The sequence below is a fragment of the Ovis aries genome, chromosome 14 (genome assembly GCF_016772045.2).
Source record: "Ovis aries strain OAR_USU_Benz2616 breed Rambouillet chromosome 14, ARS-UI_Ramb_v3.0, whole genome shotgun sequence".
NCBI lineage: Eukaryota > Metazoa > Chordata > Mammalia > Artiodactyla > Bovidae > Ovis > Ovis aries.
Genome location: NC_056067.1, coordinates 37,987,075 through 38,009,630, shown reverse-complemented (window position 1 = coordinate 38,009,630; position 22,556 = coordinate 37,987,075). Strand labels below are relative to the sequence as shown.

At 38.8% G+C, this 22,556-nt stretch overlaps 1 long non-coding RNA gene across 1 annotated transcript in view; it reads left to right on the top strand.

The window, feature by feature from the left end:
* LOC105606379 (uncharacterized) overlaps positions 1 to 22,556 on the top strand; it is a 146,895-nt gene that overhangs the window by 48,797 nt on the left and 75,542 nt on the right. Inside the window, exon 2 of the long non-coding RNA XR_003591518.3 lies at positions 15,917 to 15,992. This is a non-coding gene — a long non-coding RNA (uncharacterized LOC105606379). The remainder of the gene's footprint in view (positions 1 to 15,916; positions 15,993 to 22,556) is intronic.

Genomic DNA, 22,556 nt, shown 5'->3' with positions numbered 1-22,556 from the left:
ATCCATAAGTCTGTTTCTTTTTTGTAAATAAGTTCATTTGTATTGTATTTTAACTTAGATTCCACATATGAGTGATATCATATGATATTTGGCTTTCTGTGACTTAACTTCTGACTGACTTAACATAGAGTGATTATCTCTAGGTTCATCCATGTTGCTGTAAATGACATTATTTCATCCTTTTAATGGTGGAATAATATTCCATTGTATATAAGTGCCACTTTATATGGATCTTCTTTATCCATTGCTCTGTAGAGGGACATTTAGGTTGTTTCCATTTCTTAATAGTGCTACAATGAACATTAAGATGCATGTATCTTTTTGAATCTGGATATTTTGCACTCATCTCACACGCTAGTAAAGTAATGCTCAAAATTTTCCAAGCCAGGCTTCAGCAATATGTGAACTGTGAACTTCCAGATGTTCAAGCTGGTTTTAGAAAAGGTAGAGGAACCAGAGATCAAATGGCCAACATCTGTTGGATCATTGAAAAAGCAGAGAGTTCCAAAAAAACATCTACTTCTGCTTTATTGACTATGCCAAAGCCTTTGACTGTGTGGACCATAACAAACTGTGGAAAATTCTGAAAGAGATGGGAATACCAGACCATGTGACATGCCTCCTGAGAAATCTGTATGCAGGTCAGGAAGCAACATTTAGAACTGGACATGGAACAACAGACTAGTTCCAAATCGGGAAAGGAGTACATCAAGACTATATATTGTCACCCTGCTTATTTAACTTCTATGCAGAGTACATCAAGTACATGGACCTTGCTTCTATCACCAGTTACATCCACAACTGGGTGATGTTTTTCCTTTGGCTCCATCCCTTCATTCTTTCTGGAGTTATTTCTCCACTAATCTCCAGTAGCATATTGGGCACCTACCAACCTGGGGAGTTCCTCTTTCAGTATCCTATCATTTTGCCTTTTCATGCTGTTCATGGGGTTCTCAAAGCAAGAATACTGAAGTGGTTTACCATTCCCTTCTCCAGTGGACCTTTCCACCGTGACCCGCCCATCTTGGGTGGCCCCACAGGGCCTGGCTTAGTTTCATTGAGTTAGACAAGGTTGTGGTCCTAGTGTGATTTGATTGACTCGTTTTCTGTGATTATGTTTTCAGTGTGTCTACCCTCTGATGCCCTCTTGCAACACCTACCGACTTAGTTGGTTTTCTCTTACCTTGGACGTGGGTTATCTCTTCATGGCTGCTCCAGCAAAGCTCAGCTTCTGCTCCTTACCTTGGAGGAGGGGTATCTCCTCACTGCTGTTCCTCCTGACCTTGAACATGGAGTATCTCCTCTAGGCCCTACTGCGCCCATGCAGCCACTGCTCCTTGGACGTGGGGTAGCTCCTCCCGGCCGCTGCCCCTGACCTCAGACTTGGGGTAGCTCCTCTTGGCCGCCGCCCCTTGGGCATGGGGTCCTCCCGGCTTCTGCCCCTGACCTCGGACGTGGGGTAGCCCCTCTCGGCCATACTCATGCGCAGTCACAGCCGCCCGCGATGAAGTCCCATCACTTCATGTCAAATAGATGGGAAAACAATGGAAACAGTGACAGACTTTATTTTTTTTCGGCTCCAAAATCACTGTAGATGGTGACTGCAGCCATGTTGAATTTGGTTTGCTAACTATATATATATATATGTATGTATATATTTATATATTTGGCTGTTTTTGCATCTTTAGGATTGTCACTCCTGTTGCTTCTATTGTCTGCCCTCTGGTGGATGAGGTTAGTCCTGAGGCTTGTGAATACTTACTGGTGGTATGGACTGATGCCTGTCCACTTGTAGATGGAACTGGTGGTGTCCCTTTGGGGGGCAGGCCTGAGTCAGTGGGTGTGTTTAGAGGTGTCTGTGAACTCCGTATGGCTTTAGCCCCTTGCCTGCTGGTGAGAGGTCTGTGTTCTTGACCTGCTGGTTGTTTGGCCTGAGGCGTTTTAGCACTGGAGGCTTTAGTTTTTTAGTTGGGGCAAGGTCTTGCATCCCTTGATGCCAAAATGGTGTCCTCTAGGAGAGTTCACGCAGAGCAGTATTCTCTGGGGCCTCTGCCTCCAGTGTTCTTGCCTGCATGGTGAGCAACAGCTGACCATCACCTCCCCAGGAGCCTCTTCGAGATTAGTAAGTAGATCTAGCCTTGGCTTCCATGGGGTTATTGCTCTGTATTGTGCTGCGTCCCAGTATATGTGTAACCTTGTGTGTGCCCTCCAAGAGTGGAGTCCCTGTTTTCCCCAGCCCTGTGGAGCTTCTGCGCTCAAGCCCCACTAGCCTTCACATCGAGCTGCTCATGGGTTCCTCCTCTCAGTATCAGATCCTCGTGCTGGGGAGCCTGATGCAGGGCTCAGGACTGTCTTTTAGGTGGGAATACCTCTGTGATAGAATCATTTTCTAGTCTGTGTTGCCTACCAGGTGTTTATAGGATTTGGTTATGTCGTGAAAGAACCCTCTTGTTGTGGCTTCTTTTTTGTCTTTGAATGTAAAATATGTTTTTTGATGGGTTCCAGTCTGTTTTGCTGATTGTTTTTTAGTAGTTAGTTGTGATTTTGGTGTTTTTGTGAGAGAAGGTGAGCTGGAGTCCTTCTATTCTGCCAACTTTTCTAGAATCAAGAGGCTGTTTTTAGTTTGGTTGTTCGCAGCCTCGTTCCTCAGTGTCTGCTGGCCGTGAAGCTCTTGAAAAGGGGTCTGCCGGCACGGTGGTCCTTGTGTGTCCAGGACTGCAGGGGCAGTGCTTGGTGCCTACTCATGCGTCTCATGGTGGCTGCCTGTGTCTGCTCCTGGGGCCCACAGTGGTGGCAGTGACAGGCGCCTGCTCCCAGTGCTCCTGTAGGTAGTGTCCTGTTGACTGGGAGTGCTCACAGGGAAAGAACCTCTTATGGTAGTTGCCCCTCTCCTCATGCACCCCACAATAATAGTGCCTTGCCTCTCTGGTGGCCCAGGCTCCTGAGGACACCCTCAGTTGCCACATTCCAGCGTCTTCGGGTTTCCTCAGTGCAGTCAACTCTGGTTCTCTCCATGCACTGGGAGAGGACCCAGCCTCCAACCCCCATCCCCACTAACAGATGAGTCTGTCAGGCTGGGGAGTCTAGGTCAGTGGTGCTGACCTTCTGTGCAGGTTACTCCCCATTTTGCTTTCCGCAGACAGTTGTTGTGCTCTCCTCCTAGGTTCCAAAGTTCCCCCTTCATCCAGGCTGATCTCCCTGCATATGAGGAGACTTCCCTGGGTGCTGGAACTATCCCCCTTCACAGCTTCCTCCCTGGCAGGCAGGCTCTGTCCCAATTCCTTCTTTTTTTCTTTCTCCTCTTGTACCCAGTTATATGGAGGTTTTCTTGCCCTTTTGGAAGTCTGAGGTCTTCCTTCAGTGTTCAGTAGATGTTCTGTGTGAATAGTTCCACTTGTAGATGTATTTTTAATATTTTTGTGGGAAAAGATGAGCACCATGTCCTACTCCTTCCCCATCTTGATCCTCTCCCACCCCCAAAATTCTTTTTGAGACATGTTCTTCTCTCCATATTTGAATTACAGGTACTCGGTGTGCATCACACTTTTGTGGGACTGTGCCTTTTATATTTCTAAAAGTCACCTTTTTCTCCCCCAGTAGAGATGACCTGCAAGATGACCACCTCAGTTCTTCCAGGGGTCTTACCATAAGATCTAATAGCCATACCCTTGATTTATTCTTTACTTGGTACCCTGGATTTGTTTTTTTCCGTGAAGCTGTTTCTTAATGGCTTCAGCTTTTATTTGATAAGAAAATTTTATTTTCTAACCTTTAAATGTCTTCTCAATTTGTAGTCTGTTTAATTCTACCTCTAAAGTGACTGCTTTTTTTTTTCATCAAATTACCACTTTCTCATCTGACCAGATACAACTAGAAACAAGACATTTTGTGCACTTAATATTTTCCCTGAAATTCTACTGCCCCCGTCTTTTATTAGCTACCCTATGTTTATTACATAATTTTCTGTCAGGTAATCTTATGCAACATTGTTACAAAATATTTTGCCATTACATGAGTCATAATTTTCCCAGTCTTCACTAACGATTTCCGTGCTAATTTTACAGCTTCTTCTTACAGTTTCCTCACTACCTGCTTTCTGGTTCCAAATCTACTATTTTATATTTTATTAATAGATTTTTATTTCTGGAGCACCCCACTTACATCTTATCATCTACAGCTGTTCACTTTTGCCACAATAATGCCCTTGATTCAGTGGCTTGAAACAAAAGTATTTCTTCTCATACATCTTTGGATGTGTTGATAGGCGTAGCTTGGCTGCAAACTGGAATTTGAGTCCAGATTAGGTCCTCTTCCTTGGAAGAGTACAATCAGGGCATATTTTTCTTTTCTTCTTTTTATTTTTAAAAACATGTATGTATTTGGCCGTGCCATGTCTTAGTGGCAGTCAGGATCTTCGTTCTTCCTACAGAGTCTTTAGTTGTGACATGAAAGTGACAGTGTTAGTCGCTCAGCTGTGTATAACTCTTTGCGATTCCATGGACTGTAGCCTGCCAGGCTCCTCTGTCCATGGAATTCTGCAGGTAATAATGCTGGGGTAGGTTGCCATTCCTTTCTCCAGGGGATCTTTCTGACCCAGGGATCGAACCCAGGTCTCCCACACTGCAGATGGATTCTTTACCATCTGAGAGTTGTGGCATAAGAACTCTTAGTTGTGGCATGTGGGATCTAGTTTCCTGACCAAGGATTGAAACCAGGTCCCCTGCATTGGCAGCATGGAGTGGTAGCCACTGGAAATGACAGTGGTAGAAGCATGAGCAAGTTCTACTGAACAAGCACATTTCAAGTCTCTCTATGCAGTATAGCTAGGAACATCTCAAGGCCAAAATACATGTTATGACTGAACCCAAAGGTAAAGCTCAGGGAGGTACTCCGCCTCTAGTGGAATGAAGAGCAGTCCCATGGCAAAGGATGTAGACACTGGAAGGGGTGAAGAACTAGGGTCAATAATACAGTGTCCCCAAAAATTTAAACAGTAACCAAAAGAAATATGTGAATGCTGTATTAAGATCATATGAAGTCATTTAAAGTATCATTAGTTGTAAACAGTGACATTTCTTGACAAAGTACTTAATTTACCTGGAAGCTAAAATAATTCTAAATAAGTATGTCCCTAATAACATAGCCTCAAACTATAGAAAACAAAAATTTATGAGACAAAAAGGAGAAATATGGAAACTCATGATCACAGTGAGTGATTTTATCACACCATTTTCAATGACTTTTAGAATAAACAGACAAAAGTTAATAGAAGGAAAATTTGAACAACTCAACAGTTGTGACTTGTAAAACTTCAGAATTCATGTTGCAACTACATAATACCCATTTTTTAAAAAACTGAAGTATAGTTGATTTACAATGTACTAGTTTCAGGTGTACAGCAAAGTGACTAGATATATTTAGATACATACTCTTTTTCAGATTCTTTTCTATTATAGGTTATTATAAGATACTGAATATTAGCTTCCTATGTTATACACTAGGTCCTTTTTGTTTATTTTATGTATAGTAGTATCTGTTAATCTCAAACTGGTTATTTATCCCCTTTGGTAACCATAAGTTTGTTTTCTGTGTCTGTTCTGTTTTGTAAGTAAATTCATTTGTATCTTTTTTTTTGTAGACTCATATGTAAGTGGTATCATATGACATTTGTCTTTCTCTGTTTGACTTTTAATACCCATTTTAAAAAAATGCACACAGAATAGTTTAAAAACTGGACTGTAGTTCTATCACCAGAAATTACAGAAAAAGTCAAAATATTGAAAAAGAACAGTATATTCTCAGATCACTATGGCCTTAGACTAGAAAGTATCATGCTTAGAAGAAAGAGCATTTTTAGAAGGAAAATTTTGGCTATAGAAGTGTATATTAGAAAATAAGAAAAGCTGAAAACTCAATGATCTAAGCATCCATCTGAAGAGGGTAGAAAAAAGAACAAAACCAAAAGAAATTAGAAGAAAAAAAATAATGAACAGACATTCAACAAATCAATAAACCCAGAAGTTGTTCCTTTATATAATAAAATTGATGCTTATTACCAGGCAAGTTTCATCATGAACTCATCATTTTTTTAAAAAAGGGAAGAGATAACTAGCTAAACTCAAGAATTACAAAATGAGGAACCTTACTTTACATCCTAATTCAGTATTTGGCAACCTGTAGTAATTTTAACAGTATTCTGCTTGTGACATAACTTTACATTGCATGAATAATCTATAATACTCATGTATGTAAGTTAGAAAAACAGATAAAATAAAATATAGTCCCACCACTTAGGAAAAAGTATTTTCAATCCTAGATGCATATTGGAAATACCGAGAATGCATTATTTAAATATTGACACCTAGGCCCCTTAGAGAATCAGTTAAATCAGAATTTCTAATTGTGACCCTATATGTTTATTTTTTCAATTCCTCTCTTGGTTTTAATATTTAGTCATATTTGTGAACAACTTGATATAGAAAACGATGACATTTTGATGTTGTCCTTCCGGTCGTTTTGCTTATATAGACATACACTATGGAGTTTTTTTAATAAGTAGATTCTTATTAAACATGCAACTTTGAAACCTTTTCAAGCTTAAAATCTAAACAGAGATTTACCAATGTGTCATAAACATCTTTCCATACCAGTGAATATACTTCTGCTGCTGCATTTTTAATAGTTATGTAGTATTTCATTATATGGATTTGTTATCATTCATGTAACTAATCCACAATTATTGAGCACTTAAATATTCGATAGTATAAACCCAGTGCTAAGAAATATCCTTATGAAAGTACATTTCAGTTCAGTTCAGTCACTCAGTTGTGTCCAGCTCTTTGCGACCCCATGAATCGCAGCACACCAGGCCTCCCTGTCCATCACCAACTCCCGGAGTTCTCTCAGATTCACGTCCATCAAGTCCGTGATGCCATCCAGCCATCTCATCCTCTGTCGTCCCCTTCTCCTCCTGCCCCCAGTCCCTCCCAGCATCAGAGTCTTTTCCAATGAGTCAACTCTTCCCATGAGGTGGCCAAAGTACTGGAGCTTCAGCTTTAGCATCATTCCTTCCAAAGAAATCCCAGGGCTGATCTCCTTCAGAATGGACTGGTTGGATCTCCTTGCAGTCCAAGGGACTCTCAAGAGTCTTCTCCAACACCACAGTTCAAAAGCATCAATTCTTCGGCACTCAGCCTTCTTCACAGTCCAACTCTCACATCCATACATGACCACAGGAAAAACCTTAGCCTTGACTAGACGGACCTTAGTCAGCAAAGTAATGTCTCTGCTTTTGAATATGCTGTCTAGGTTGCTCATAACTTTTCTTCCAAGGAGTAAGTGTCTTTTAATTTCATGGCTGCAGTCACCATCTGCAGTGATTTTGGAGCCCCCAGAAATAAAGTCTGACACTGTTTCCACTGTTTCCCCATCTATTTCCCATGGAGTGATGGGACCGGGTGCCGTGATCTTCATTTTCTGAATGTTGAGCTTTAAGCCAACTTTTTCACTCTCCTCTTTCACTTTCATCAAGAGGCTTTTTAGTTCCTCTTCACTTTCTGCCATAGGGTGGTATCATCTGCATATCTGAGGTTATTGATATTTCTCCCAAAAATCATTTATTCAAATACTTTTGTACCAGTATAATGCAAATAGTTTGTGACAGTTGGTAACTAAATTTTCATCTTAGGTGCTCACCTAGGCATCATGTAGGTTATTTGAGTTGAAAGAAATACAGTAATGTATTATATCTTACTAACTTTATCATCCCTAACCCAGTGCCTAATGTACAGAAGACATATAGTACTTGTTGAATAAATGAATAAATTTAATTCTTGGTGCTAACTTGAATTCCTAGAGTATGTGGACCAGTCACATTCAAAAGAAAGGTACCTTGGGAGCATATCTGGTATGAGAAGCCAAACTTGGAATGTGTAACCCAAAATTTTTTACTTTCAAATTAAGAAATGAACTAGTTACTGAGATCTTTGCTCACCTAGCCATGCCACTTTAAATATGGCCATTTCAGCATATATGTTTTAAGCTACCATTAGTTGAATGTTTTATATCCATTATCTTATTTAATCTTCCCAACCATCCTATATAGTGAATACTATTGGTATCCTCATTGGAAAGGCGCAGTTCAGAGAGGCAAGGTGAAGTGGCATGCTTAAGGTCACAGAACCAGCAAACTTCAGAATGAGGAATTCATCTCTGGTTTGTCAGGCAGGGGAAAAAAAAAACTCTTATTTTTAACCACTGTGAAAAGAGAAAAGTCGCTCAGCCATGTCCGACTCTTTGCATCCCCATGGACTATACAATCCATAGAATTCTCTAGGCCAGGATACTGAAGCCTCCAGGCTGGAGTACTGAATACAGAATACTCCAGGCCAGAATACCAAATACTGAAGCTGTTCCCTTCTCCAGGGGATCTTCCCAACCCAGGGATTGAACCCAGGTCTCCCACGTTGCAGGCAGATTCTTTGCCAGCTGAGCCACAAGGGAAGCACTTTAACCACTGTACTTCCTAGGTAGTTTTGCTTTGTGATGCATTGAAGTATAATTTTGATGTTGCAATTAAAAAATAACATCCTTACAGTACCAATGCATGATGATGGAGAAATACTTGAAAATTCAGATAAGTAAAAAGAATACAAGTTATGCCTAAACTAATTATAGTATCTTTTGGGAGAGCAGTTAAGTGAAGTGAATTCTCCAGGCAAGAATACTGGAGTGGGTAGCCTTTCCCTTCTTCAGGGATCTTCCCAACTCAGGGATCAAACCCAGGTCTCCCACACTGCAGGTGGATTCTGTACCAGCTGAGCCTCAACAGAAGCCCAGGAATACTGGAGTGGGTATAGCTTGTCCCTTCTCCAGGGAATCGTCCCAACCCAGGAATTGAACCGGGGTGTCCTGCATTGCAGGGGAATGCTTTACCAACTGAGCTGTCAGTTCAGTTCAGTCGCTCAGTCGTGTCCAACTCTTTGCGACCCCATGAATCGCAGCACACCAGGCCTCCCAGTTCATCACCATCTCCCGGAGTTCACTCAGACTCATGTCCATCGAGTCCGTGATGCCATCCAGCCATCTCATCCTCAGTCATCCCCTTCTCCTCCTGCCCCCAATCCCTCCCAGCATCAGAGTCTTTTCCAATTCTTTTCCAACTGAGCTATCAGGGAAGCCTAATACTTGGGAGGGCATTACTTTTTTTCAATCTAAAGGAAGTATTTCACACTCTGACATCACATTTCCCATCATTCATTTTTACTTACTATCTATAATCTTAAAATTTGGGTACTTAACATGTACGGAAGCAGCACAACAGCATGTATATTTTAACTGACCATTGGCTATTTTTCCCCAAGCATTCGTCCATTGATAATTCAATCATAGATTTTTATTAAACTCCTGTTTTGTTCCATGCATTTTGCTACGTTTTAAGAATTCATCAGCGATCAAAAACAGACATGGTGCCTGCTCTCATGGAACTCTCAGTGAATATGAAGAGTGTGATATGAATAAAAAATGACATAAATAAATGTAAACCTGTCACTATAATAAACACTATGCAAGAAAAGGATGTGAGTTTGTAAGAGGAGAATGTGACCTAGTCAGAAAAGGCTTTCTTGATGATAAGATAATAAATAAGCTGATATTTGAAGGAAAGGTAAAGTAAGGAAGCAGGAGCTTTCCAAGGAAAGGTAATATTTGCAAAGCCCTGAGAAAAAGGAAACCTGGAAAATGAGGAATATAGAAAGAAAACTGTCATGGCTAAGAATACAGACAGCAGCTGGAGACTGTTACATGTGACTGGGGAGGAAGGTGTGGACTAAACTCTGCAAAAGTCCTGAGGCAGGATCATACCTGGTATACTCGGGGAGCAACAAAGATCCCAACATGGCTAGGGTAGTATAAACAAAGATGGTAGAAAGTGAAATTAGAGCATCAGTAAGGTGCTAGATAATCTTGTAAGCTGCCCAATAGCAGTTTGTGCAGTGATGGGAATGTTCTGTATGTGCTGTCCACTGATAGCCACTGTTCACTTGAAATTGAGCACTCAAAACTATAGCCAGTACAGTTGAACTCAATGCTTAGTTTAATTTAATTTTAATTTTAATAACCTCTAGCTGCAATGATGTCCGATATAGTGGCTGTTGAACACTGAAAGTGTTGCTAATGTAGCTGGAGAACTTAATTTTAAATTTGAATTAAAATTAAGTTAAATAGGCTAGTGGCTGCCATGTTGTACAGTACAGCTGTAGCCTTCTGGCCTTTGACTTTTACTCTAAAATTAATTTAAATTGCCAAATTTGTATTTTGTTTTATTTTTAAGGAAAGTAACAAAGTTTTCTTCTTTGATAGATAAATGAGATGTGAAGGTATGCATGCATACATGCTCAGTTGCGCCTGACTCTGCAACCCTATGGACTGTAGCCTGCCAGGCTCCTCTGTCCATGGGATTCTCCAGAGAAGCATACTGGAGTGGGTTGCAATTTCCTCCTCCAGGGGATCTTCCCAACCCTTATCTTAGGTTGCCTGCATTGGCAGGTGAGTTCTTTACCAGTAGTGTATAAGAAAACCTAAATAAATACATCATTTCCTTGACACTTGTTTTTAATTGATATCTTGAGATGTACCTCAGAAGATGAAAATGTAATTAGAGCATATCTCACTTTTTCTTTCTGGGCTTAGCTTAACTGTCTTGTCTTCATTAAAGCCATCCCTGATCCCCTGCTGAGGAGATAGGTCCTACCAGTTAATATTCTCATAGAGCACTGCTCTTTCTCTTCGTATCTCTTGCCAGATGTTTATTTATGTAGATATTTGTATAACTATTTAATATCTTTACCACCACCCCTAACCACATGTAGAATTATTATCTAGGGCAGAATCTTGGTAGGCCCTTATTGAATATTTGATAGCACAGTAGATGAATAAAGAAATGAATAACTATTTAGCATTCTTTTCTCTAATGTTGGAGAAGGAAATGGCAACCCACTCCAGTACTCTTGCCTGGAAAATCCCATGGACAGAGGAGCCTGGTAGGCCACAGTCCATGGGGTTGCAAAGAGTCAGACACAACTGAGTGACTTAACATTCTTTCTTTCAGTTTCTCCAATATACTGATCCATCTGTTTATCCATACTACTAATCCCCACCTCTGAACATGTAGCATTAGGGGACTCCCTTTAACCATTTATTCATCCCATTTGCTTAAACCTTTGATAAGCATAAGTGTCAATATCATCCTAATTCATTAAGCAGTCTTTATTGAGATTTTTTCCCTACCCAGTTAGAAGGAATTTAACCATCTTAAAGTAAGATCCAAAAGAACTTGTAAAAGGTTGCTTGGTGACCTGTGTGGCTCAGAACTGAATTACTCTACAGTAACAACCCATGGTCTGTCCCTCAGCTTTCATGTAACTGGTATGATTCTACTTTATTTCAAATGAATTGTCCACTTTGAGACAGAGAAGTAAGGTGTATGACAAATGGCAGTTATGGCATTTTGTTTAGCTAGCTTTACACAACTCCATCATTGTTAGGCTGCTTAAGGATATATATGCCCTTATGTTGAGTTTGTCTTTGGAATTCAGTCTCACCAAGAACCCTCAGTTCTGGTTCTGTAGCACTTGACACTGACTTTCAGTTACTTTGGTTAGCAGTGGGGCTGCTTTCTCTACTACATTTGAGAGTAGGAGGACTGTCAGAACATCTTAGTATAATTTCTGACTTGTACTAAAAAACAGAAACATAACACTGAGTCATTTCCTCTCATGAAATATACGTGATAGTTAGGCCTGAAGTGAGCATCCAGTAACCTGGGTTTCACTCTTAGCCTGCCTCCAGCTTACTGTATCACCCTCAATGTACTTAATCACTCTGTGCTTCGACCTAGAACTTGCCAAGAGAATCTCTTTTAATCCCTACCTCTTACAGTAGTAATAGAAATAATAAAATGATTCACCTCTCTGAAGCTTACTAAAATCCTTCAGAACAAAGTCTATACAAAGATTGTTGAATGTATATGTATAATATTACTGCTGTTTCAAGCCCAGAAAAACAGTAGCATCTATTCAAGTCACCACCACTGGAGACCTCTTAAAAACAGGTTGACTCAGCTATGTGATAGCTTATGATTTTTTATTGATATATGGTTCTCCTTTTCTGCCAAAGAAAAACCTTGAGTCTGGAAGAAAAAATTAAAAATAGGAGCTTTCTAGGAAATTAGTGTCACAACGAACTGTATATCAGTTTGTTCTTTAAGCAGGTCTGGCAATTACCTTGGAATAGTAGGCCTTTATATTTTTTCTAAGTGTTTTGCTATATGCCTCATCATTCCTGATGAAAGAAACAAAGTAGTTAGGAGAAAAGCTACAGGTTGTTCAGAAAAGACACCAACTTCCTCAGGGAAGTGCTTGTCTCCAGTGATGCTCTGGCCACAGTGTTGAGAGCGGCACTGGTCCAGTGAGTAAAGCATGGCCTTTTTGAATCATAACACGCTGTATGTTTGCTATTCCCACTGCTGCTTCCAGAATTTATTATCTCCTGCCCTGAGAAATCATAGCGTGCGCGCGCGTACACACACACACACACACACACACACACACACCCCACCCCACACCCCCATCCCTGTCCAGTGCACCCAGTAGGCGGGGAGGGGACAGAAAAGACAAAGTCATTTATATAATGTGTCTCCCTGCTGAGCCCCTAATGGCCGAAGCTTTTGTTCTGCATTCAGTGGCTGCATGTGATGGGCAGGAAGCCGCAGTCTCCCTTTGTTCCATGGCCTTATTCAGCAATTTAGATCCATCATAAAAATCAAATATGCATGTTGCAATTGCCTTGCATACAACAGCTTCAATTTTCACCTTTCTTTAATTTGAACTCCACAGGGGAAGAAAGAAGGAAGGGAGAAAGGGAGAATGAGGGAAGGAAAAAAATTGCTTTGTGTTTTTGCTCAGTGGACTGTGAAAATAGGCAGTAATGAAAAAATATGTTTTAATCTCATAGATACATCCCATTCAAAACAACATATACCAACCAAACCAGGCCAGTAGAATCCCTTCTGAAAATGCCTTCAAACCATACCAGTTGGTTAAAGCTCCAAAACTGGATGTGAAATGATAGGAAAAGAGAAAAGCATGAGAGTATTACAAAAGATTAGAAACAGGAAGACTGAGAAGGCTGGCTTTCGGGCTTGAGAAGTCATCCTGTTCAGGGAGGTGACATCTACACCACTTTTAATTATAGCCAAAAAGATTGTTTTATGTTCAGCTGACTGTCATGAATTTCTTTTGCAAAAGAAATGATTTGGGGAAAGGGTTCATAGAGGGAGTGAGAGTTTACATTTAAAGATATATTTCCTCTCCAAATAAAAATGAATACATTGACAGAGATGTTTTTGTCCACTTATTGATTTGCACACTGTTTTTAAAAATTTCCCAGAATTTCAAAGGATATGTTCCCTGGGGTTCAAATAAATTTGCATCAGCAGCTTTGATATTGATTACTTAGAAAAATACAGAAACCCTTCACCTATTTCATTATTAGACTTAAGCGGTGACTTTACAGAAGACTTTGTGCCCTAATGTAAACAATATGGCCAATATTTATTTTACTTATTAAAAAAATAAAAGATATGAAGAACTATGCCTCTTTATGCCTGGTTTCACTTACTAATATAGATTTTGAAGGCTCAAGCTAAAGTTGAAGCTGACCAGTTTTGAAGAGTCTTTGCCTATTCTTATAAATGGAGCCCTTTCAGGGTAATTCCAGGGAGATTTGCTGGAGGCAACATTAGACAGACATTGAACATAATATAGGATGGATGCACACTGAAAGAGTGATCTTGGTGATCATTCAAGGTTGAAAAGCCTTTGATTGTCTTGAGTGGAGCTTCTAGAAGATGTACTGAATGAGTCTGGGATCAAAACCAATTTCACAAGTTTGATCCAGTTGTAATATGGAAATCCACCAGATTCTGCCATGACTAATTAGAGATGTGTGAAGAAGGTTTCTCTTTCCCCACATTATTGATTTTCCTTTCAAACCCCCCAGTTTCACAGAGAAAATCTCTGGCATTTAAAAGTGTTCAGTTTAGTACAGTTCACTGATGCATGTAATCTTTGCTAACTGCATCCCATTTTCTCTGAACTTGGTTTTTCAGGCCCTCTCATGTTCTGAATGTGTTTTAAATTTGCTTTAGGTTTTGAGTAAAATAAAAAATGTGCCCAGGACATGTGAACACTGAGAATAAATTTAATATTTGTGTTTTTTTTAGTTGTAATTTTTCCCTTCCTTCTGTTGGAAATACAGGAAATTTTTCTTGCCCATAAAAAAAGTGTAGTTTTAAAAAGTAGATTCTACACAATTTAAGCTTACATATGAGTCAAGGGATTTATGTCTTGAATCTTATCTTTCCTGGAAAAAGTGAGAAAATTAAAATTGCTAATAGTACTTGGAAATTTTTAACATTGGAGGAAATCTGTGATTGAATAGTATAACTCGGGCAAAAGCTATGGCTATGGCCGTAACTATGGCCTTAACTCCTCTCTCCTCACCCCATCTTTTAACACTGCCGCATATCTCTTAGAATATTGTGAACAGATATACCGGAAGGAAAGTTATGACCAACCTAGACAACATATTAAAAAGCAGATATATCACTTTGTCAACAAAGGTCCGTCTAGTCAAGGCTATGGTTTTTCCAGTGGTCGTGTATGGATGTGAGAGTTGGACTATAAAGAAAGCTGAGTGCAGAAGAATTGATGCTTTTGAACTGTGGTGTTGGAGAAGATTCTTGAGTCCCTTGGATGGCAAGGAGTTCCAACCAGTCCATCTTAAAGGAAATCGGTCCTGGGTGTTCATTGGAAGGACTGATGTTGAAGCTAAAACTCCAATACTTTGGTCACCTGATGCAAAGAGCTGACTCATTTGAAAAGACCCTGATGTTGGGAAAGATTGAGGGCAGGAGGAGAAGGGGACAACAGAGGATGAGATGGCTGGATGGCATCACTGACTAAATGGACATGGGTTTGGGTGGACTCCGGGAGTTAGTGATGCACAGAGAGGCCTGGTGTGCTGTGGTTCATGGGGTCACAAAGAGTTGGACACGACTGAGCGACTGAACTGAACTGATCCCCTGTAACTTCTCATTAAAGTCTGGTCCATATGCTGGCATTTTGTGTATTCAACTTCTCTCATATGAGGAAAGATGGTAGACAGATATATCAAATGATAAACACTGCATATTGGAGAGTGAAGCCTTTTCTCTTTGAATTTAAGATTATTTAATGTGTAAGATTTATCTTTAATTGAACATTTTCCTCTCCTCTTTCATATGGGAACTTTTTAACTTTTGGTCCTTCGTTTGTTCTTCTTAAATAAATTGTGGAAGCCATAGAGGTAAAAATTGTTTGACTATTTTCTTGACCAGTCTCCCTTTTCAGGCCACCTGGTTTACATTTCAGGTCATTCCAGCTGCTAACATTATTCTTGCCTATGCTTTAAACATAAATGTTAGATATCTTTTCCCTTTGAGATCTTAGAGTCCTCACAGTGCCTCTTTCCCCTTTATATTAAATACATGTTGAACTAATGACAAGTCTCAACATAAACAGTCTGTATATATACAGTCTGTCTCTATATATACAGTTTTGTAGAAGTTTAGGGTGTAGCCTCTAGAATTCTACTTCTCTGTTCAAATTCTGTTTCCATCCTTGACCAGCTCTATGACCTTGGGAAAGTTAAACCTTAGTATTTTTGTTTGTAAAATGAGTATATGAGAATAATAGCATCTGATTCATAGGATGGTGAGAGTTAAATGAGATTCTGTGAAATGTTGTTTCAGATTGGGTTCCTAGGGAAACAAACTCTCAGGTCAAAGTTAACATTCAGGATGTTTCTTATTTATTAGGGGCTACTCTTTGGATCAACACCTATAGGAAATGAGCTGCACTGCATCCCAGCGAAGACCTCAGCCAACCCCACAAGTAAGTTTTTCAGTGAAACCTGGTAGTTGAAGGCTGTCTTCTTTTGGAACTCCCATCAACTGGTCCAATAAATCCTTCATTCCTGAGGGGGATCTAGGTTGCATGTTACAGTGTCTTCCAGAAGTATTTAGCAAGTGTTAAACAAGTATTAGTTATATGGCAGTACCAGCATATATTTACCAGTGAGACCATTCTCATTTTTCATGACCCCAATCAGTTGCTCCCATTATATATTTTGATTACAAGAGGCAATATAGTGTTGTGGTAAGAGCATAGCTCTGAAACAGGACCTCCTGTGTTTGAGTTTCATTTCCCCAAGTCTTTTAATAGTGCCTAGCATGTGATATACTCTGTTGTGCTTATTTATTAGTATTTTCTTTTTTCTTAAGTTAAACATGTAGTCAGAAAGTATTTTGGAATCAGAGAATTCTTAGTTTAAAACCCAGCTCTCTCACTTACCAACTCTTTTGATCATGGGCGTGTTATTTAATGTGATACTTAGTTTTTACGTCTGTGAAATAGGAATAATGATGTCCTTAAAAGAATGCACTAAGAATATAAAGGTGTTACAAGCCTCTGTTTCAGTTCCTTATCTGAAATACGGGAATATCTTATCCTTGCAATGTTGTGAAGACTGTACATTATGTGAGTTCGTATATGAAAAGCGTGTAGAATGATGCTTGACATGAGGTACACATTCGGTTAAGTGTTAGCTATACGACAACTGCATAAAGCCCTCTACATAGTGCCTTGCAAATGATGAGCACTCAGATACTATTTTTGGAGTCCGTCAAGGATTTTTAATTTATTCTTTCCATGTAGCCTTTATTTCCTCTTTTATCTGGCCTGCTGTTCCTTTCTTTTTGATTATTCCTTTTCTCTTCCCTCACTTCCTTAGAGTTCTTGGATGTTACATGTAGATCAACATTAAATCATATTTTTGTAACACTTAAAAAAGTTACTTTTTTTGTTCTTGAGATAAAAAAACTGATCAGGGATTAAACATTATCTTCAGGTACAGGAAGGCTCTTGTTATGGAAACGATGGTTGCCAGTTCTTGTCCATCTTCAGGACAGAAGAGAAATAGACTTAAATGTAGCATAAGTGCTGTATGAATGACAAAAAAGAATGATAGAATCTCCAACCCTAAGAGAGACTAAACATGAAAGATGTTCTTAATTTACCTACGATAGCTGTGTATATGTGTTCCCAGCCAAAGATTAAATTTTTCCTATGTATAATGAAAATGTTATTTATTTTTAACATTTTTAATTTTTATTTTATATTGTAGTATAGTTGTTTTACAATGTTGTGTTAGTTTCAGGGGTACAGCAAAATGATTCAGTTGCATATATATATATATAGTTTTAGATTTTTTCCAAAATGTTTTTATAGACTATTGAGTAGAGTTCCATGTGCAAAAACAGTAGGTCCATATTGATTATTTTATATATAGTAGTGTGTTAATCCAAAACTCCTAATTTATCCTTCCCCCTTCAACCCTTCCCCTCTGGTAACCTTAAGTTGTTTTTGAGTCTATTTTTAAAATAAATTCATTTGTATCATTTTTTAAGATTCCACATAGAAGTGGTATCATGCTATTTCTCTTTCTCTGCCTGACTTCACTTAGTATGATAATTTCTAGGTCCATCCATTTTGCTGCAAATGGCAATTTTTCATTCTTTTTTATGTATTTATTTACCATATCTTCTTTATTCATTCCTCTGTGGATGGACATTTAGATTGCTTTGTTGTCTTGGCTATTGTAAACAGTGCTTCAAGGAACACTGGGGTGCATATATACTTTTGAACCATGTTTTTTCCCAGATACATGCCCAGGAGTGGGATTGCTGGGTCATATAGTTGCTCTATTTTAAGCTTTTTTAGGGAACCTCCTTACTGTTGTCCACAGTGGCTGTTCCAGTTTACATTCCCACTGACAATATAGGAAGGTTCTTTTTCCTCCATACCCTCTCCAGCATTTATTATTTGTAATGATGATAATGATAATGTAATAATTTGTAATCTTGATAACCATTCTGACTGGTGTGAGATGATACATCATTGTTTTGATTTGTGTTTCTCTAACAATTAATGATGTTGAGCATCTTTTCATGTGCCTCTTGGCCATCAGTGTGTCTTCTTTAGAGAAATATCTGTTTAGCTCTTCTGCCCATTTTTTGACTGGGTTCTTTGTTTTTTTTTTAATATTGAGCTATATGAGCTATTTGTAAATTTTGGAGATTATCATTTGCAAATATTTTCTCCCATTTTTTCTGTTGTCTTTTCATTTTCTTTATGGTTTCCTTTGTTGTGCAGAAGCTTTTAAATTTAATTAGGTCCCATTTGTTTATTTTCATTCTCTAGGAGGTGGATAAAAAAGATACCACTGTGATTTATGTCAGAGAATGTTTTGCCTATGTTTTCCTCAAAGAGTTTTATAGTATCTAGTCTTATGTTTAGGTCTTTAATCCATTTTGCCTTTCTTTTTTTTTTTCTTTCCTTTTTTAATATAAATTTGTTTATTTTAATTGGAGGCTAATTACTTTACAGTATTGTATTGGTTTTGCCATATATCAACATGTATCTGCCACAGGTATACACGTGTTTCCCATCCTGAACCCCCCTCTTTAATCCATTTGAGTTGATCTTTGTGTATGGTGTTAGAGAATATTCTAATTTCATTCATTAACGTGTAGTTCTCCAGTTTTTCCAGTACTGCTTGCTGAAAAGACTGTCTTTTCTTCCATTGTATACGCTTGCCTCCTTTGTTGTAGGTAAATTGGCCATAGGTGTGTGGGGTTTTGGGCTTTCTATCCTGTTCTGTTGATCGGTATTTGTTATTGTGCCAGTACCATACTTTTTTAAATGACTGTAGCTTTGTAGTATAGTCTCATATCAGGCAGCCTGATCCTTCTAACTTTGTTTTTCTTTCTCAGGATTACTTTGGCTATTTGGGGTCTTTTGTGTTTGCATATGAATTGTAAAATTTTTTTGTCTAATTCTGTGAAAAATGCCATTGGTAATTTGATAGGGATTACAGTCAATCTGTAGATTGCTTTGGGTAGTGATTTTGACAGTATTGATTCTTCCAATTTAATAACATGTTGTATTTTTCTATTTGTCTATATCGTCTTTGATTTTTTTCATCAGTGCCTTATGCTTCTCAGTATAGGTCTTCTATCTCTTTAGCTAGATTTGTTCCTAGGTATTTTGTTTTATTTTGATGTAGTGGTGAATGAGAATGTTTCCTTATATGAGTATTGCTACCCAGCTTTCCTTTGATTTCCATTTTCATGAAATACCTTTTCCCCTCACTTTCAGTCTGTATGTGTTCCTAGATTTGAAGTGGGTCTCTTGTTAACAGCATATATACTGGTTTTTTTTTGTATCCACTTAGCCATTCTGTGTCTTTTGGTTGGAGTATTTAATTCATTTTCATCAAAGCTAGTTATTGAGATGTGTGTTCTTATTGCCGTTTTGTTATTTTTGGATTTGTTTTTGCAGGTCTTTTTTCTTGCGTTGGTCTTTTGTTCTCCTCTGATTTGAGGACTGTCTTTAGTGTTGGATTTAGATTTGTGTGTGTGTGTGTGTGTGTGTGTGTGTGTGTGTGTGTATGTATCTATTGGGTTTTTGGTTTGCAGTTATCATGAGGTTTTGATATAGTAGTCTATAATCATACAAGATTGTGTTAGGTTCCTGGTCTCTTACTTTCAAATGTATTTCCAATAACCTGCATTTATATTCTCAAAATATGTGTGTGGATGATTTCCAACCTTTCCTGTATGTTTACCTTTACCAGTGAGCTTCCCCATTTGTAATTTTCTTGTTTCTAGTTGTGGCCTTATCTTTTCCACCTAGAGAAGTTCCTTTAGCATTTGTTGTAAAGCTGGGTTGGTTTTGCAGAATTCTCTTAGCTTTTGTTTGTCTGTAAAGCTTTTGATTTTTCTGTGAATGGGAGCCTTGCTATGTATTCTTGGTTGCATGCTTTTCTCTTTCATCACTTTAAATATTTCATGCCATTCCTTTCTGGCTTGCACAGTTTCTACTGAAAAATCAGTTGATAACTTTAGGGGATTCCTTTAGATGTTATTTGTTGCTTTGACTTTTTGATTTTAACATTTTCTTTCTGTCTTCAATTTTTGTTAATTTTATTAGTGTCTGTCTTGGCATAATCCTCCTTGGGTTTATCTTGTATGGGACTATCTGTACTTTCTGGACTTGAGTGAGTGTTTCCTTTCCCATGTTAAAGATGTTTTCAATTATTATCTCTTCATAGAGATAATATTTCAGTTATTATCTCTTCATACTTCCTCTCTTTCTCTTCTCCTTCTGGGACCTCTATAATGGAAATGTTGATGTGTTTAATGCCCCAGAGATCTCTTAGACTGTTCTCATTTCTTTGCATTCTTTCTCTTTTTGTTCTGTGGCAGTGATTTCCACCAGTCTGTCTTCTAGTTCACTTATCCCTTCCTCTGCCTCAGTTATTCTGCTGTTGATTGCTTCTGGTATATTTTTCATTTAAGTCATTGTATTGTTTATCTGTTTGTTTAAATTTTCTACCTGTTTGTTAAACAGTTCTTCTATCTTCTCATTCTGTGCCTCCATTCTTTTTCTGAGATCTTGTATCATCTTTATTATACTTATTCTGAATTCTTTTTCAGGCATATTGCCCATCTATACTTCACTTAGTTGTTCTGGGGTTTTAGCTTTCTTTTTTTCAACCGTTTTCATCTCCCATCTCATTTTGTCTAGCTTTCTGTATCCATGGGCTCTTTTCCATAGACTGCAGGATTGTAGTTCTTACTTATGGTGTCTGCCCCCTAGTGAGTGAGGTTGGTTCTGAGGCTTGTTCAGGCTTCCTGGTATGAGGGACTGATCTCTGTCCACTGATGGGTGGAGCTGGATCTTGTCCCTCTAGTGGCTGGGTCATGTCAAATGGTGCATCTGCAGGTGACTGTAGGCTTAGAAGGACTTTAGGCAGCCTGTCTGTTGACAGGTGGGGCTGTGTTCCTGCCCTTCTGGTTGTTTGGCCTGAGGCTTTCCAGCACTACAGCCTATAGGCTGTTGGATGGGGCCAGATCTTAGTGCCAAAATGACAGCCTTCAAGAGAGCTCACACCAATGAATATTCCCAAGGGGCCTCTACTACCAGTGTCCTTGACACTGCACTGCACCATAGCTAACCTCCACCAACCCCAGGATGCCGTCCAAATCCTGTAGATAGGTCTGGCTCAGGCTCCTATGGAGTTACTGCTTTGCCCTGGGTCAGAGAAGAGTCTGTGTTTTTTTCCAGACCTGTAGAGTTCTTGCACTCGAGCCCCACTGGCCTTCAAAGCCAAATGCTCTAGAGGCTCCTCCTCTTGATCCCAGACCCCCAGGCTGGGTAGTCTGACATGAGTTTAAGAGCTCTCACTCTTATGGGAGAACCTCTTGGCATAATTATTTTCCAATTTGTGGGTCACCCAACTGACAGGATTTGATTATATTGCAAAAGCTCCCCTCCTACCATCTTGCTGTGGCTCCTTCTTTGTCTTTAGATGTAGATAGAGTATCTTTTTTGGTAGGTTCTAGGTTTTTTTGTTGATGATTGTTTATCAGTTGTGATTTTGGTGTTTTCATGAGAGAAGGTGAGCTCAAGTCCTTCTATTCTGCCATCATATCTCTAGTCCCTCAAGAAGATTCTAATGAGTCCTCTTCTAACCTCACAATCCTGTGATTCTTTTTTCCCTAAATATTTTAACTACAGGATGGGGAGGGAGGTAAGAGGGGGGTTCAGTATGGGGGACACATGTACACCCATGGCTGATTCATGTGAATGTATGGCAAAAACCACTACAATATTGTAAAGTAATTAGCCTCCAATTAAAATAATTAATTTTTAAAAAAGATCAAAGTGTGTACCTTGCTCGAGCTATATTCTTCTGTTGTCACGTTGTCTTTCCTGGTTTTATAGTAACTGATGCCCCTTATAAACACATCAGAAAGGAATCTTGGTTTGTCACGGCCATCTACTATTTCTAATAAGTTATAAATCTTTTCTCTTTACAAAAGTGTATCAGTTCAGTCAGTTGAGTTACTCAGTCGTGTCCAACTCTTTGCAGCCCCCATGGATTGCAGCACTCCAGGATTCCCTGTCCATCACCAACTCCTACAGCTTGCTTTCTTATGCATTCCAGCAGAAATAAATAGCCTGAATAAATTCACCTTATTCCCACACAGGTTTTTAAAAATTATTATGTTTTAGAGTTAAACATTGCCAAGTGTTAAGATTTTGCATTAAATTGTTGTTTGGAAGAATTTGATAGTATAATTATGGCCTTTATAATCAATCATATAGAAAATCATCTTAATTAAACAAAAACTGAAAGAAAAGAAACATTTTTATTTTTATTTCATAGGAATAAGAGGAAGAATAGCTCAAAATAGATGCAGGATGCAGGCATCTGTAGAAATTTAAAAAAGAAAAATTTTTAGAAACTTAGACTTGTCTTTTGCCTATGGTAAATGTATTTATTTTCATTTCACCCATCAGTAGTTCATTTATTTCAGTTGTAGCAATTGC